The 16,927-nt window shown below is 37.1% G+C and overlaps 1 protein-coding gene across 1 annotated transcript in view; it reads right to left on the bottom strand.

The window, feature by feature from the left end:
- Positions 1 to 16,927, bottom strand: part of LOC105226264 (heparan sulfate glucosamine 3-O-sulfotransferase 6) — a 174,960-nt gene that overhangs the window by 106,187 nt on the left and 51,846 nt on the right. The window lies entirely within an intron of this gene.

The raw sequence follows: 16,927 nt of genomic DNA, 5'->3' as shown, positions 1-16,927 counted from the left end.
GATACATACATACATATATATGCCTCCATTTGGGTTAAATACAAATAAAAGCAATTATTTATGCATTTCGAGCATGTCGAAAATCAGATTCGCCTATCAACAGAAACTCAAAATGACATTAAGTGGTTGTTGTTCGCACCGCGAAGGCGCAAGGCTTATAAACTCAAACCGCAAGCAACAAGCGGTTAGAAGGCAGGATGATACTACAAAACGTATATATATGTATATATACATGTATATACATATATGTATGGTTGGTGGATAGCTTTTGTAGTTCCACATACAAATAATTTAGTCTATATGTGCTATGCTGCGTTATGTTATTTACGTTATATATGTTGCGTTGCGCAGGGAGAGCGTTTTACAGCAACTAAAGCAAAAATAACAAAGTCGAACAATAAACAATAATAAAAGCGGGAAATAAACGACGCGGAAACCCACATAGTAAATGCCATTTAAGATGCCAGAACCTTAACAGTGGTGTTGCTTAAGTTCTGTTATGGAGGGGTAGGTTGAGTTAAGTTATGAAAACTTGATACATTTGAAAAGAGTTATAGTAATATCCCATAGAAAAGCCGGTATATGTGGTTCCACAGATTATGGAGTCTTTAAGACTGTAAGTGCAAGTTTTCTTCTTGGGAAGAGTAGACAGGTTACAGCAGGTTATAAGAAATATTGTTAGGAAGCTTCCACTTCTATCAACAATAGGTAACACTAAAACTCTTCCGAACTAAAAACTGTTCCGTTCCCGCTACAATCGATTTTAGTTTGAAATTAATTAAAGAGTTTGAAAGGACATCATATGTTATACTCGTAGTCATCCGATTCAACTGGAGATCTCTGGAATTTATCCAGAGATGACAGCGTGGTCTTGTCTAATGAGCCACATCCAATTCTATGATGATATCTCTTGAAATAAAAAGGTCTTCCAAACAGTTTGTATGCCAGCTATATTCCATAGTGTTCCGATATCTGCGGTTTCGCGAAACATACAGTTTCTCGAAGAGAAACGGGCAAGTACGAATTTTCAGATCTACATATATCTCAAAAGCTTTGCTTATATACCGACAGAAACACCAAGAGGCAGACCAAAATGGTTAAATCGACGCAGCTCGTCAGGCTAATGATTTTTCCGACGTTTTCTTCTATGTACTACAAATATCGTAGTAAACTTTAGGGATCGTCTCAGTTTTTATGTTGAAATTAACTAATCGGTCCCTTAATATACCTTGTTCAGAGCATAAAGAGTTGGAGATGGTTGGTTATTCAAGTGTTTAACCAGAAATGTGAGCTCTCTCACTAAAGGATAAAAAAATATTATCAAATATAGCCTTTCGAGTAACATTGGAGTAGAATCAAAGGAGCCGACTTCGAGCCGAAATTGGTAAATTTCTTTCCTTTCCTCATAAAACCTACTTACAAATACACAACGCTAGGACATTTTTTGGATATGGGGCAAAATATAGCTTACATTTACAGTTTTATGACATTAAGTTCCGGAAACAATTCAATGAACGAATAAATGGTTTATCGCGCTCTTAGCCCCCTCAACCCTCTCACATTTTCGTAGTACCACACCTGTGACTGCATATTTGTATTATTCACTGAACACGTGCGGCAATTCAGAAGCAACTCTTATATAGAATGCGTGAGCTCTCACCCATATGTGCGTCTTTACCGCTGCGCTTAAATTGTTGGTAATTTTACAGTGTTTGTGTGGTAGTGTTGGAATGAGCACAACCAACTGAAAACCATGAAGTGGTAATGGCATTAAATTTTATGCCTATTACAGGACTTCACTATGGTTAACAGTGATATAAGTGCAATAGTGCACACATACACACTCACCCACATACTATGGAGAGACAGTAAAAGGGGAAAATACGTACTTAAACTTCAATTACAAGCATAAGTGAAGCGAGTGCCCGCCTGCATAGATATGGCAGTGAGTAGTAACACATTTTCACGCCACACACTTAAGCAGGCGCATTGCGGCGCACAGGTACTTAAACAACTACAAGTAGCCGTGTAAGCTTAACGAGCAGCTGAGAGTCCTATGCACAGCACTTTACTTTTGCGCTCCCCCTTTACTTTGATCATTATATATACACTTATGTACAAATTTACTTGTTGGCCACAGCTGGCGAAGAAAATTTGAGTGCTCTCGCTTTATGGAAGGCTCACATCTGCGTACGACAAAGCCCATTTACACTTTGTCGTCGGAGGGAACATTTTACTACCGCCCTCTGCAGCTACATATGTGTATATGTATACTCAGTTTTTACACTGCCATTTCCGAAACACTCATTTGTATATCCTATGCGGAAATATGAGCTTATTGTCACACGCTCACACTCACAACCGCAGAAGTGCGTTAAAGAAATGAGAACCCCAACGAATGCCAGCGATTTTTGATAAATACGTTTTCTGTCAACACCACAACTTGCGTTTCCCGAAACTTACACCAATTCAAGCAATATACCCACACTCCTTTTCGCTTTATAAATAAGCTTCAGCTTCGCTGGTTAAAGCTGGCATCTGCGGTTGTAAGTGTTTGCCTAACAAGTGTCAGCTGGGCTTCAACTGCATTTTGATTATTTGTGTGGGTGTGGGAAGTGAGTTTGTTTACGCGCCTATATTTAGGCAACATAACTTTGAAGTGTAAATACATAAGCATATGGGAAGTCTGAAGGTGTGCGCTGTCAAGTGTTAAAATCTTGACCTCCGAAACGCGAGACAGTCAAGAAGGAAGTATTGAGTTGTTTCCAACTCATCTTCTTCCAAACAGTTTCTGCCAACGGCGTCTAGTAAGGTTCCCAACCTTACAGAACGGACGCCAAAAGGGCAAAGGCCTTTTAAAAGCACCCCAACTAAGGACATGCTTCCCTTATCGAGGGCAAAAAAAGATCACTAAATCTCCTGCGATCGATCTTTGGCCAAAAGGGTTTTGCAACAGCTCATGTACCGATTGTGGTCTAGTGCTGGTCAAGCTTCCACGAAGCCCAGCTATGGAGTAGTCGAACACAAGAAGCTACGAGAGCACTGACCCTCTCCCATTCTACCGACAGCGGCTCTATGCTGCCTTTCTTTTCTAACTCATCAGCTTTGTAATTTCCTGCGACACCGCTATGGCCTGGCACTCATACCAGTCCTACCGCAAGGATGCTATTGATAGCGAGGTTAGTCACTCCTCGACGCACAGGAAATGAGTTCAAGGTTCGTATCGTCACTCTGCTATCTGAATGAATGGTCACTTCTCTGAAGGAGACTGTAGTCGGTAACAGCAGATCAACTGCTACCTTAATGGCTGCAATCTCGGGTTGGAAAGCACGGCAATAGTCAGAAAATCTAAAACTGTAGTTGATAGAGAGCTCCTGACATTAAATCCCTCCACCAATCTTTCCTCAAATCTTTGACTCATCCGTAAATAAGCTCACTACCTCTATCTTCTAACAGCTTCTTCCCACCCACAACTCACTCGTCGGTACATGGGCAGAGAAGTAGCCACCAGAAATCGGTTTGGTGACTCCTTGATCTAAGTGATCCGGTATGAAGTCAAAGTGTGTGAGGATATCCGAGTGTTCAGATACGTGTTCTTTTAAGAACCCAGATTCTATGAATCTGATGGCGATATCCATGTCTTCACACGTCTTCTTTTAGGAACCCAAACTCTCAGAGTCTGTTGGCCTTCTTTCGGAGCCATACAGCCTCCGACGATGTCTACAGGCAAAATGTGCAGGATGGAGTTAAGTGCCATGGTTGGAGTGGACTTATTATTACCTACGATATGAATTTTTTGGAACAAATAATTTTTTTTCGAATAAAAAGCTTTCAAAATTGTTATGTTAAACTTATTATTATCAATTACCTGCATAAATGCGTATATTAGAGCGGGTCGATTTACAGAATGCCAACAAAAACGAAAAATTCGCTTAAGCAGCAAATGTTATACGGATTATACTAAATAACTTTGCTTGAGAGGCTATGGGTCTAAAACGTATCGAGTCTGCAAGGTTTAAGGCGAAGTTTTTTAGGGTTCATAAAAATTTTCCGTCAGTTTTCAGCTACACTAATGAAATTTAATACATAGGTGCATTTTGATATTCTAATAATTGTTAGTTGGAATCAGTCGAATCGAACAAGTATATCCCATACAAACGATTATTCAGATTTGTAAAACTTCGCCTTGAAAATCGCAGGCTCGAAACCAATTTTAGAACCATAGTTTCTTATGTAAAATGGTTCAGAATGTTATGTAAAATATTTTCCGCATATATTTTTTACTAAAAAAATCGACTCGCTCTAATGCATATGTATATACATTATATTTCATGCATTTAATGAAATTTAATATTTCATATTCAATTCACTTGATGACCTTGACATTAACGTCAATAATAATACCACCAAGTCATATTTACACGCCTCAACTAAGCAACTCATGTACGTATAATATATACACATGCATACAAGTACACACACCCATGTGTGCTAAGTGCTAACTAAATATTACTCATACGCCCGGTTGAACAATGCAGGCACAACGTATAGGTATTGTGCAGGCATAGGTGCAAACAAATGCAATTTATGTGCAGCAAGGCGAACAATAGCGAGTATATATACACTTACTACTTATATGTTGCATATACACGTGCTATATATGTACACAAACTATGTGTAGTATGAAGTAGTACCATATTCTCTATGCGGCTTGTATTTAATATTTTCTTCAAGTATTGCCAACGCTGCGGCAACGCTGCCAGTGACACCGCACCAATACACAAATTAATTATTTACATTGTACAAAGGAGCAATGCGGAAATTTTAAAGAAAACTAGCTGCTGCTATGAAAACTTTATGTACTAAAAAGTTCAAGTTCAAAGTTATTTAACTTACTTCATAAAGAAATATGAAGTTGGGTGTTTCGTTGCGTTGTTAGCTACCGGCTGCTTGTCTTGAGGCGACACCAGTTTGGTGTCAGGTTGCGACAGCGGTAACTTGAAAATAATTAATAGAGTACAGGTAATGGAAAATAAATGCATATAAAGTGGTTTGCCGGTGAAATTACGCTGCCGTAATGGAGAATGCTTAAGTTGTGGGGCTTTAAGCTCGATTTGGATTAAGTTTCTCTGTAAAATAGTTATATATTGTACTACTAATATCACAGTTTTTGAGATATCAAACTGGAATTTTGCTTATTTTCATTTAATCTACTGAAGTTGCTTACTTTAGAAAGTGTTTTGCGAGTTATAAATAAAAAACAAATATTTTTAAAAAGACCTCCAAAATAAGTATGTCTGATGTTTACGACAAAAATTAATTTTATGAAACAAATCCGTTATTAACTTGTTAATCATAGCTTAGTCGCCCTACCTTACACAGTTTCCATATAACATTATTAATATATATCGACTGAGGACAGGTATAATCAGCACAAGCTTACATGCTCGCTTTTCTAATTCATTTCACGAAACGCACGCGCTGACATTGCATTGTCAGAAACGCGAGGATAATTTTTCACTTATAACTTCGACTTCATAAAGCATTCATAAGCATGTGGGAGTATGTTGCAAGCACATAGGTGAGGGTAGAAGAAGCACACTACTTAATTGAATTGATATTGTGGCTTAGCGACTTTAGACATACATACATACATACATACATACGCTGTGCTCTATGGAATTACGTGGCATATAAAATTAAAATGAAAATCATAAAATATTTTTTACGAAAAGCTGCGTATGACAACTGTGGTATATCGACAATACGATTGGACATGTGGCATTTTGCCGGTAACTGACAGTTATAAAAAAATACTTGCAGTTATTTATATTAAATATATACACATGTATATTAAATGACACAATTACTTAGTGCTCCTTAGTATATGGCAGAGTGACACATTTCAGAGCAGGAAAAAAATTAAAAGATTAAAATTGCAAGAAGAGCGAAATGGCCACAGCTATTACCTTTCTCACAGTTTTCGCATTTCCTATTCGCATGCAATCAAATACATTGCAGCGCACGAAGTCTAACGGAACATTTAGAATTACGTCAACATCAGCGGCAGCCATCAGTCGCCAGCGCCAACGCCAGGAGCAGCAGCAGGAGCACGAAGCGTTGTACGAACAAGAAATTTTAGATTTACTACACACAATCCGGACGAACAGCTAGTACTAATACATACAGACATACATATATGTGTTTGTGTATGCGTGCTTGCAACACGGCAGCTCGCTTAGATAAGGCTTTCGCTCACTTTGCAGATGGCAGCCGGCAGCTGCGTTGTAGCAAAGTGGTCATAAAACTCTGACGCAAGTCATAAAAAACTTTATGAATTTTGCAAATAATATTGCTAAAGTTGTACTCTATTTCATGCAAAAAAAAGGGAGTAAAAATACGTAAGACGTTTAAGGTTTGCCATTGCTGCAGGTCTCTACGACTTACATGCATTCATTACAGAAATTATGATTATTTGTCTTAGCAGCAGTTTATAGCAGGTTTTTGTTTTTGGTTTTTGCAATGTCTCTGATTAAGTTGCAGTAAAAATCTATTTTCCTACTTCGTGCTGTCGCAACTCGTATCTCATATAGTCGCAGCAGCTGTTTAGTGGCAATAAAATTGCTATTTTTTAGAGTGGAATAGAATTTCTTGTAACTTAACTTTATTAATTAAGGCTACTGAGCTATGATAAGGAAGCCAATACTTAAAGCTTTAAAGCTATAAATTCCCAAAGATTAAATATGTGATTGACGATTGGAAAACTGCTCACATCCCAAATCAACTGTAAGCTTTTGATGACCTGCGAATGTACGTATGTCAAGAAAAGTTTCTCATATATATCAACGTTCAATGTTAGCTTTCAAAGTGTAAGCTTATAATGACCTTCGAATGTACTTAAGTGAAAGAAAAAATTTAATATATTTCACCATAAGCAGTTATGAAACCTCATTCAAAGCTTACAATGTGAGCCAAACATAGTATATTGCGGTTAAAATACCAAAGTACTTTTACTAAAAATAGCTTATACGAATTTGTAAGTGTTTAATCGTAGAATTTTTCATAAGAGATATTCAAACAAGCTTTTAAAAATGTCATATTCAATACCGTTCAAGCAAAATTGAAAAGCCTTCTATATATCCAGTTCCATAAGCTTTGCAAAAATAACAACTAAAATTACTGATTTTTGTTGAAGGCAATAACGTTTAACAAGTACAACAACCTTTCTCGGAGTAAGGTCAAAGAACTCAACAACCATTACCCGACCTTTGTTGGGGTCTATGACTATTTATTTCTCTTTAGCGAGGACCACAGTAATTCCCGAAGTCAAAAGTCTCTGGAGAAGTCATTATCCCTTTAGTTTATCTTAAGCGAGGTCACCCACCTTTACTGTGCCTGAACTTTTGACTTCGCTAATGATCATTGCGGTGAAGTTTCCGATATCTTTCATGCGATTTTTATTAAGCTCGATAATTTGGTTTCGTTTTTAGAAAAAAATAATTTTCTCTCTTCGTATTCTTTTTGAGCTCACTTATTCATATGATCGACTTAACCATAAAATCAAAAATCATTATATTAGGCTGTCAAATATCTCCCTTCCGCTGTTTTGCTCTTTATTCAATACTTTATAAAAAAAGTGTTATAGTCATCGGATTTAGTTCAAATATGCGCAGTTTCGTTCTATAATCTGTTTCCATCCAGAACGCAACTTCCTAATACACCTAAATAAAATCCTCCCTCCTCATTTTCGAAGAACTCGGACAGCCACTTTCACAAGCCTCTTTTGAGTTCAACTACATCCGAGCTTCCGTAGCTTCTGAGTCATCAACGAAGTGTGTGGTCTGGCGCTGTCCTGGTGGAACACTACACTCTTTCTGTTGGCTAATTCTGAACGCTTCTGGTCGATCGCCTGCTTCAGGCGGTCCAACTGTTAGCAGTAGATGCTGGAATTAGCGGTCTGGCCATACTGGAGCAGCTCATAGTGGATGATTCTCTTCCAATCCCACCAAACACACAGCAAAACCTTCCTGGCTGTCAATCCCGGCTTGGCCACTGTTTGGGACGATTCACCGGTTTTCGAACGGTCGAGTTCGTTCCGTTTCAGCAGCATACCGCAGGCGTTGATTCCGTCCAGATAATTTTTTTACGTCAATTCATGCAGCACCCGAATATCAAGCTTTTTTGTGTATCCAGCCTTATGCAAATGGTTTAAAATGCCACATGCCGGTCTAATTTGATGTTTTCCATGATTACATTGGTATTTGTTATCACAAGTCTTCCGCCGTCTGGCTTATCCATGGTGTCGTTTTCACCCGCTCTTAATCGTTGAAACCATTCTTTCGCAGTTCGAAGTGATAGCGTACCATCCCCCAAATCACCGTTAATATCACGGAACGTTTCTCTAGCGGATTTGACAATGTTACAATTCTGCCTCCAATCTCCTCAGAGTGCTGAGCTGTACAATGTTTTCATTCAATTAGCAGTAATCCGCTAAATTTAGCAAGCTTGTTTCGAAGTACATATGTGCAAACTCTGCGAACTTATATATGATATACATATGTACTTGTATATACAAATAAATTTGGGTTCGCAAGTCGTAGAATTTAAGTACGATGAAAATATTTGTCAGCACTTCAAACCATCTAAGAACCAACGCGGTCCATTTGCAAGTGACAACACTAGAGTGCAAAACTATAATAGCTTTGATGTAACGAGTACAACTGCCGAGGAGGAGTTTCTTCCAACACAAACAACAACGAATGTCCTGCGAAGTTGTATGTCAGCACTCATGTGTTGGTGGATTGCAGCAGCTGCACTAGTAAAAATGTCCTTAAGCACGTAGCAAAACAAAGCCTAACCTAACGGTAAAACAATCAGCAAACTAGCAGCCAAACCAACTAGCTATCCAAGTCAACGGCTGACTGGTTGACTGACTTGTCACAGACACTACTCCAATTTAGTTTTGTCACAGATATACACAAGAGCACACCCATGTATATATGAGTGTGTATATATACTAAAACGCAAATATAAATCATTGCACATATATGTATATACACGTTTGTATGTAAATCTGCAGACATATTTATGCAAGTGTATTGTACTTTGTAGTGCCAAGCTGTCATTTGTTAGTGGCGCTTAGTTTGGACTGCCGTATGTATATGTGTTAGTGTTCTGGCGGTGGCATTCGCACATATGCAGTTAGTTATTGTACTAGACATATACACATATATGTACATACATTTGTATTTGGGTGCCGTTAAGCATACAAAAAGTTCATTCACTCAGCACTGCGAGCGTTTATTCGCTATTTTTAAACAAATCTATGTGCACAAACACTGCCACACACATTTGCATGTGTGTATGTATGTATATTAGTTTAAACAATAATGCGCTGTGCTCGTAAATACCCATGTGCAAGCTTAGCTAGTCACATGTGTGCTACAAATACATAAAACTTAGGTGTGCTCGCCTAATTTTCAAGAGCTTTTGTGACAGTGTTTTCTCGCTTGTATGTGCGCTTGACATGCGACAACTTTATCACTTTTTTTTTAAAGAAATAAAGTTTCCGGCAGCTACACTTACGAATTTCTTAAGAAATAACGGTAAATAACGTAATGAGTTCCTTCCCGTAGTCAAAAACTAGGAAGTGACTTAAATTTGAGTGTTTAAAAGTAAAATCGCGAAAGCTTTAGTGAAAGCTCAATGTTAACTTCCAAAATATAAGCTTCTGATGACCACCGAAAGTACTTATAAAATAAAAATTTATACAGTTCTAAGCAAATTTTAGTGAAAGCTCATTCCAAGCTTTTACAATGTAAACTTTTGATAATATACTGCGGCAAACCTTCAAAAGTATTTGTACCATTAAAAAGTTTTTAAGAATTTTTAAGTATTTAATCCAAGAAACGCCAAACTTTTGTCAAAGCTCAATATAAAATTGCAAAGTTTAAGCTTTTGCTAACTTGCGAAAGCACTTATGTCAGGAAATATCTCATATAATTTCAATCTCATGTATGATATAATTCAAGCTTTTGTGAAAGCTTAATTCAAAAATTTATAGTAATAGCTTATAATGCCTTCCGAATATACTTTCGTCAAGGAGACTATTTCATTTATTTCACCGAAAGCTGTTGTAAAAGCTCATTCAAAGCTTTTACAATGTAAGCTTTTGATAATATGCTACGGTTAACTTTTGAAAATATCGATACCATGAAAAAGCTTTCAAGAATTTGTAAATCTCTAACCATAGAAACACCAAACTTTCGTGAAAGCTCAATAATACCGTAATAATGACCTGTGAAAATATTTATGTCAGGAAAAGTAACTTTCGTATTACAATTCAAGCTTTTATGAAAGCTCAATGTAAGTTTACAAAGTTTAAGCTTATGATGAACTGCGAAATACTTCTGTCACGAAACAAATGCATACATTTCAATACATGCCTTTGTGAAAGCTCATTCAAAGCTTTAACAAGATGAGATATTGATAATATTACTACTACGGCAAATCTTTGAAAGTATTTATATTCGTAGTATGAAAGAGCTTTTAAGAATTTATAATGTTTAATAGTAGAAACATTGTAGAAATGCACGAGGTTAAGTGAAAGCTCAATGTAAACTTTCAAGGTATAGGCTTATTTTGACTTCAAAAGTTATTTATTTCAAAAAAGCTCTTTCAGAGTTGTGTTACATTTCCAATATTAATAAAAATTATATTAACTGACTGTCTTTAAACCAACAATATGGTAAAGGAAAATTTTCTGCTGTCGTAAAATCACATCCGTATGGAATTATCAATTATTTTAGCCATCATACCAATACCTTTAGCCTAACGAAAAAGCTTTCAGCGATTTCTAAATATGTACAGTATAATTATAAAATGTTGAAAGGCCGCAAGTTTTACTATTAATTAATGTCTGTTTTTAAACATGAAGCATGAAAATATATTAGCGAAGGTCATAGCATCGCCGTTATAATGTGTATAGACATAAACAGTTATTCAGTTGCATTGATTTTAATTTACACCATTAGCCTTTTCTACTTCCTTCGTGCTTATTTTGTACAGCCATTAAATAGCCAATTTTAATTAGCGTTTACTTGCATTGCCTTCCGTTTGCGTCAGTGCCGCCAGCATGCGACGTAACTAACACATTGCTGCTGCAGGCAGTGAAAACAATTAGCGCATTTAAAAGGGGCGCAGCGATTTTACTGCATTTTTGTATAAAGCATTCCGGTGAATAAAGTGGCAAAAAGTGTTCAATTAAAAGTGATTTTCCACGAATCAGCAACTCAACCCACAAATGTTGCTCATACGTCATGCTGAGCCAGAATGCAGGCAATAAACTTGTAATTGTTGTTGCGCTCGATAGTGAATTTCACTGGAAAAAGTGCAAAAAATAGCATGCGAAATGTCAAGGCGACTAGCAGAAGAATTCCAGCAGCGAGCTGCGACAATTGAGCTGACGTTGAATCGCGTACCCGAGAACAGCTGCTGCTTAACCCATTTCCGGCGCAACACTGCTTTGCTGCTGTATGATGTATTTTCACTTCGCTGGGAATTTTTTGTGACACCTTTTACGCTTGCTCACACTTTTTGTTGTTTTTCCCCAGTTTTTTGTGTTTTCAAATTCGCCACGCTTGACATTTGCAGCGCTTAAACTATTCTTACGAAATGCTGCGCATGTTGTTATTGCAGCAAATTGTTTTTGTTATTGTTGCAAGCAGCTACTAAGGTGGCATGATGAAGGCCAAGTATATCGTTTTCGTGTTCGAAAACTATTTGCTAAAAGCGAAGGAGCTACACAAAACGTCATACGGCAAGCGAAGCGCAAAATGAGCGTGGCCAAGTAAAGAGGCAAGCGTTCGGGTGAGGCAAAACATTGGGCGGCGCAAGTTGTTGTGTAAAGTTAAATTATACTAACGACTAACGTTCATTGAGCATTCGAACGGCGAAGCTTTTTTCACAGCGCGAGTAATGCAGCAGACAGTTCTATCACTTAGGGAGTTGTGGCGATGCTCTCCTGAGACGCCATGGTGTGCTGAATGCGGACAGCGGTGATGTGGTGGTGGCAGACTAAACTTTCAATGACACTTTCACCCAGCAACCTTTAACGCAGCGGGTGGTATTTTTATTATTACAGCAAGGTTAACATTATACTAATGGTGGTTACGTAAAGAACGTAAAAACCTCGAAATGTGTTCGGTGTTTTAGAAATAATTAGTTTCTGAATGTGGGAACACAGAGAAAAGTTTATCAATTTTGGTTTTTGCAAAGCATTTCACGAGATCAGACCAAAGAAAAATTTACAAGCAAATATGTTACAGTTCATGTTTTGGAGTTCCATCCAATCACACTTGAATATTGAATTCATCTTACCAATAGGTGACGCTGTTGGCAATATAATTCAAGTTATAATATTATCAAACGTTTTTGTACATAAGCAAGTCATACACACTTCCGAAAAATGATGCTGAAATCAAATAATTTGAAAAATCTTACTTACTTATGTCAGGAAAAATATCTCATATATCTCAATGCAAGCTTTCTGAAAGCTCACTGTAAGCTTACAAAGTGTAAGCTTATGATGACCAGCGAAAGTACTTTTGTCAGGATAAAAAATCCTATATTGCAACACAAGTCTTTATGAAAGCTCATTCAAAGCTTTTACGAAACAAGTGGTAGTCCGATGGTGCAGCTTCCCAGCCAAGCTCTCACATGTGATGTATGTGATCCACTTTTCATCTCCTGTTACCATTCGCCTCAGAAATGGTTCGATTTCATTTCGTTTTAGCAAAGAATCGCAGATCCTAATTCGGTCCATTAAATTTTCTACAGACAATTCATGTGGCAACCAAACATCCACATCCTTTTTGCAGCCAGCCTTTTTTAAATGCTTCAAAATCGTCTGATGATGAATGTGAAGTTTCTTAGCGATACCGTGGCTGCTTATATTACGGTCCTGGTCAATCTTTTCCATAATTTCATCGACTTTTTCAACGATTGGTCGACCAGAATGAGGTCCATATTTCAAATCGAAATTTCCAGAAAGGAAGCGAGCGAACCACTGTTGTGTTACACGAACTGATACAGCATCGTCTCGTACGAAAAATGCAAAATATATTCTCCTAGTTTAAAGCTTTTTCCAAATTCAACTTCTCTTTCACTCAATTTATGTACTTATACTTGCCTTTTGCATTCTGCAAACTATTTCGCATTTCGTTTGCATGCCGCGTTTTATATTGGTCTAAGTTTTACTGCTATTTTAGACAATTTCGAAAATTGGTTTTCGTTTATATTCCGCACTCGGATTCACTTAAATTGGCAAATGCGCTCAAAGTCCATTTTTCGTATTGTCAAAATGGCTAAGCGTTTGCGAACGCCGCAAGAACCGAAACTTTCTGTCAGCTGAACACCAAAAAAAAAGTTAAGAAGCGCCAAATATTCACGCAAAACTTTACGGAATTCACTTTGTTATGCGAGAAAATGGCATTGTGGTGTGTGTGAAACTGTTGAGAGAACAATGGCACGTTTTGTTGTGGATTTTTCAAAGCTTTTGTGTTGCTGGTTTATTTTTATCCAATCTCTTGCGTTCTAATCCGCATTCATTTGCATGGGATTTTTGTGCGGTTTTACTATGTATTCGTGCCTTCAGAAAAAAATATTAATATGTATTCAGTATAACAATTTTATGCTAGTGTTGGTGCTATTGTAAGAACAACTGACAGATAGGTGGTCCATTTAGCTATTAAAGCGGCTACTGACATCGAAACCCTTTAATCAATAAAACAGTAAGAAAAATTATGCTTCAAAATGTCTTTTTAAATTATTTACTAAAATCTGTTTTCCAATATTTTCGAAAGCTTAAAAAATGCCGTCGCAGATTTTTTCAAAAACTTTCAAAGCCGTCTCTAAGTAGAAAACCGGGATTAGGAGCGGCAGGAACATATCTTCTAGGGAGGATCAGTGATTCAAAACTGCTGTGAACATTAGGATGGAGATCATAGAAGACCTTGGAACGGAAATCATTCCAAGAATTATATGAAACAGGTTCCGGTATGCACGTTTGAACGTTCGACCCGTAAAAAAGCCACTTCTGACTGAAAAAATTCACCAACAACGCTTCCGGTGGACTATAAAGCACCAAAGGTCGACTGAAGTCGATTATCAAAAGTAATCTTCCCTGACGAGTCCAAGTTCAACATGTTACGTAGTGGCGGGATGTCATACGTAAGTAGAAAGAACTGCTGAACACTATAGCGAAGAGTGCTTCCGAAGAACTGTTAAGCAGCGAGACAGCCGAATGATTTGGGGACACTTTTCTTACAAAGAACTTGGAAGACTGGCTCTTATAGATGGAACAGTAAACGCAATTAGGTACCAAACATAAAATTAAGATAACAGTTTAACCTTGTTGTAGTGTGCTTTTGCAACTATGTTGGTCAGGAAAGATTATGGGTATATTAAAGAGAAGATCAGTCACACAATCAGTTAGCTAGGAAATTAGGGGCTCAAGATCGCTGCTATAGTACACTCTTTTCTCTAATAAAAAGAAAAGGGTGCGAGATAAAATATTCTCCAGCATGTAAAAGTCATTATTTCTCGATTTTAAAATACGCATTCAAAACTGTGTAGCTTAACAGCAGCCTTAATGCCAAAAATTTTTTTAAAGCGCAAACTTTATTCGCACTCTCCATCTTAGCAAAAACAAAATAAGTTCCGAATAGTAACACCCTTTATTTAGACACATGTATAGATATCAGAAAGTATAAATTACAGCGAATCCATTTAGAAATTCCAACAAAGTTCGACATTCTGTAGTAATACAAACAATGCAGTAGCTAAACTAAGGGGTCAACATGACAGCTACGCAACGAGGGTTGAACTGTCAATCCAAAACTCCAATTAGGTGCTCAAATTTCATAAGCTCCTTCAAAGTTTTTTCGTAAGTTTTTGTAAGGCAGATGTATGCATACACATGTACATATGTTTGTTGGTATATGTATATGAGTATGCAAATATTGGTTTAAAAACTTTGAATTCCATGTATTATGCGCACAGCTATACAGTGTACGGTAATTGTACATGTGTATGAGTATGTGAAACGCTGTATTGTAATTTGCAACGCTGTTGTTGTTGCTGCATACAAGTTTTCTTACTTCTGATAAATATCCACATGGGAATATAGTGCAAAATGTTGAAAAAACTTTTCGATTTCAGCTTAAATAAAATGGATAAGTAAGCCAACTAACCTTTTTACGCATACATTTTATACAGTTATTGGCAAAAATGGGTGAAAGTAATGGGATTTTCTAAAAAAAACTTATTGGTAGTGTGAACCCTTTGATTTGCATAGTTTTATAGTTCACATGTTGCTATTTTACATATTGACTTTGAAGGGAATTTTTTTTGCTGTTTGTTTGAAAAATCATAGAACTGCATATTTATTGGCAGATATCGATTATATTTAGTTTAAGGAGTAATTTCGGTGAACCAAATAATGAATATGACGAACTAGTTACAGTTTATAAGTATTTTCCTCCTATGCTTCCCTACTCCTAATAGAGTATCCGCTTATGCCAATGAGTATAATCTACAAATTTTTTGCAATTAAATTCATGTAGAACAATCAGCCAGATTATATGAGGCGTGTTTAGAAAATAATGGTATTTATTGTTTACTTTGTCTGCACGTTCATCCATGCATTATTGATGAATTAATTCACTCGAAATTTGCAAACAATAATCACGCGAAAAAAAATCGCAATTTATTCATTTTTTGGTCGAGAAGAATATTTTCAGTTACTGTAAACAACACCGATAGCGCACGTTTGTCAAAACGTTCTGAGTATGCATACCCTCAAAAATGTCAGCCTTTACGATAAAATTGTGAGTTTTCAGATTGCAACATTAGGGTTGCCAAGCCCTGAAACATAAAAGGCAACCTACGTAGCAGCTGCTAAGGTTCGTGTTCTTATGAGTTTTGCGTTTTTGTTTGCTAAAAACTCACAAATTATTTTTTGTTCGTGAATTCTTGGCCAAAAAACATACAGTAACAATGTTGCAGCTCGAATCGCTGAAGGAGCTAAATATTATACCCAACATTTCGGTGTTTCGCCGATAGGAAGAAGCGCAGGCATTAATACATAATATGGAGGCGACAACATTAAGGTAGATAATTAAATAAAGTTTGTTTTTCAAAAAAAGAAAAAAACCCGATACCGTTTGTATTATAACGGGTGTTTTTTATACTTGTGATTTCCAATAAGCCAATTTTTCTTCTTTAGTTGGTACTTTTAACAACTGTTACTGAATTTACATTCAACTTAGTATGCCATTTCATAATAAATATACTTATTACGGGCCAATGTTTCATTCAAATTTTAGGTTAAAATAATGGTTCAGCTTGATATCGTGCGCTGCGTCCAATATTCGGTCGACATATTGGCCTAGCAGAGTCGGTAATTCGAGCAACCAAGGATCATCTCCCCATCACTTTTACTCTAGTGAATACAAATTTCATCCACCGAAGACCATATTGCTGCTGTAAAGCAGACTATTGAAGAAGAGCAGAATGAGTCCAACCGTCATCGTGCCCAAAAAGAAATGTGATAATCCATTTTACGGACGACTTTGGGGAGGGTCACGATTTGCGGTAGGCAGTCGATTTAACATCACTAGACAATTTTTGTGAGGTTATGTGAAGTCGCAGATTAATCTAAGACGATTGGTGCGTTATTGCTTGCATTCGGCCCGAATTGAGGTCGAATAGAGGTCGAAAATTAAGTCGCTCGACTGACATTTACAAGTCACTTGCCCGAAATTTTTCACTTTGACGCCTTGAAAGAAAATATTCGGCGCGTTATTGCTCGCATTCAGTCCGATTTGCTGCAAAAAGTGGTCGAAAATTTGGCCGCCGGCTTAAAATT

This window comes from Bactrocera dorsalis, chromosome 3, assembly GCF_023373825.1.
Source record: "Bactrocera dorsalis isolate Fly_Bdor chromosome 3, ASM2337382v1, whole genome shotgun sequence".
Lineage (NCBI taxonomy): Eukaryota > Metazoa > Arthropoda > Insecta > Diptera > Tephritidae > Bactrocera > Bactrocera dorsalis.
The sequence above is the reverse complement of the archived record's forward strand: the minus strand, read 5'-3'. Positions and strand labels throughout refer to the sequence as shown.